A 2,085-nucleotide genomic window follows, 5' to 3' on the forward strand; every position below is an offset into this window, starting at 1 on the left:
GTTATTTCCCAATATGGAAATTGTTTGCACATTCCATTTCCATATGCAGTATGAAATAAGTGTCAGTAACTCAAGCATTATTGAAACTCAGACTTGTCTCTAATGTCAGATTCAACGATAAAGTACAACTAAAAACTATACACCAGTAACAAAGCAGGGCATTTGTTAAGGTTAGGACAGTCATTAATCAGTAAGTCAATAGACCAGGAAGAGGGACAAAGATGGAAAAACGAATTTCTGTAGATGGAATACTCACTATACAATTTTCAAATGCAGGCATAAAATTTGCAGGTGAGCACATAAACACTGTGGTCCAAAATGTACAGCAAAAAGACAGTAAAGCATTCTAGCAGCTATCGCGTTCCAAATCCAGCTCTGCATCTCTGTTTGAAAGGGATCCAGCACACAGAGTGGGAATAACAGTGGCTGGTGCTGTGGTTCTGATTGAATGGAACAGTTCTCCTCATCTTCCTTTCCAGGGCTCATGCCATATGATTTCAGAGGAGCTGGATCCAAGTCTGTGAACAAAACAAATCTTTGTCAAGCATCTTAGTCCTCGAATACAGCATGGTTTATGGGTAGGTATTCCAGTGGCTTCTCAACCACTTGYTGGTTTATGGCCCCCTACAAAATTTTGGCTGATGTACTGTGAATGGCAGTACTTGGTCCTTACGGCACAAGGACCAAAGAGGTTTGCATGTCCAAGGTATCCTACAGTTACACATTTGTGCCCTGGGCATGCAGCCTTTGATTAGTTTTGAATTTTCTTTATACAGTATTGCACTCTGTAAATGTATTCACTGCTAAACTGTTCTCACAGCAGCCCAGAGTATATTCTGGTTCTTCAATAGACTAATGTCCTGAGTAAGTATTCTTATTTTGGGGTTGCTTTGTTTTGGGAAGGTTATAGGAGAGATGTTACTACTGTTATGTTTTGTAAAGAAATATTATCACAGGAAAGAAACATTATATTATCAGATTGTTTTTAATTTGGAATTTTATCCTTCAGTAGGCTCTGGAAGTGRCAGAGAATTCAGCTGCTGAAAGGAACTTGGACTGCTTCTTTGGAAAAGCAGMAAATAGCGCCTGGACTTTATGGCCATCCTCTATGCTGGGCAATCATCCAAATTTCAGTTCTCTTACGGCTGTCATCTTTAAGATAAGTGGGCTTCATCATACAGGGGATTATCTGCTTGGGGAATGAGGAAGGATATGATTCCACTATGAAGCATTATCTTCCTGTAAAAAGAAAAAAGGTAAGCACAGTTCCTGTGTGATGTGTTGTATTGTTCTGATTAGGTACTTACTGTTATCTGAAGGCAATTTGTAATCCAAAAGCAATGCAATTTTGGCATTCTGTACAGTACATTCCTATGAAATTGTGTGTGTGTAGAAATGAAAGTAAAAGTAGTTATTGGTTTCGGTTTTCTTTACTTTGTATTCGTGGCTTTCAGGAATAGAAAAGCATTACAGGATACTTCCTTGATTCTTTCTAGCTAATTCATGAAGAACCAGATGCATTTCCTTTTTTTTTTTTTTTTTTCTTACCAGAAGAGTTAGGAAATGTAGACTTGGCTCCTTCTATTGGAATTTCCGAAGGTCTGGCAGAAATGGGGATTTTGCTGTTAATGTTCCTGTACCTTAAGGGTCTGCAGAATCTCTAATTCTGTGACCAAAATGTGAAAGGTGATGTCAGTGTCGTAACTTTTGGTTTTTGTTAACTTTTTAAAGAGGCAGCCCCGTTCGCGAGGCTCCCTCTCGCTCTCCCAGCGAGGATCTCGGGCAGCGCCGGCCGTCGCTCCCGAGGGAGCCCTGCGCCGCGGGGCCGCAGGCGAAGGCGCGGGCGAGGCCCCAGGCGGCAGCCCCCCCCCCCGCCGCCGCAGGAGGTGGCGTCGGCGCCGGCCCCGGGGCGGGGGCCGCCCGCCGCCCACCGAGCCGCTCCTCTCCTCTCCTCTCCTGTCCTCTCCTCTCCGCACCGCCCCGCGCAGCACAGCACAGCACAGCACAGCACAGCACAGCTGCCGCCCGCTGCCTGCCGCTCCGCTCCGCACCGCACAGCCGCCGGGAGCCGCCGCCGCCGCCGGG

At 45.4% G+C, this 2,085-nt stretch overlaps 1 protein-coding gene across 7 annotated transcripts in view; it reads left to right on the top strand.

The window, feature by feature from the left end:
- Positions 1–1,022: 1,022 nt before the first annotated feature.
- CD274 (CD274 molecule) overlaps positions 1,023–2,085 on the top strand; it is a 16,400-nt gene continuing 15,337 nt past the window's right edge. For 4 of the 7 annotated variants that reach the window (XR_003256323.1, XM_026083578.1, XM_026083576.1 and 1 more), the window contains exon 1: positions 1,023–1,256. The gene's annotated coding sequence lies outside the window, so the exon portion shown is untranslated. The remainder of the gene's footprint in view (positions 1,257–2,085) is intronic. The other 3 variants (XM_026083580.1, XM_026083581.1, XM_026083579.1) reach the window with 1 other exon arrangement.

The sequence above is a fragment of the Apteryx rowi genome, unplaced genomic scaffold, assembly GCF_003343035.1.
Source record: "Apteryx rowi isolate R43461 unplaced genomic scaffold, aptRow1 scaffold_61, whole genome shotgun sequence".
Taxonomy (NCBI): Eukaryota; Metazoa; Chordata; class Aves; order Apterygiformes; family Apterygidae; genus Apteryx; species Apteryx rowi.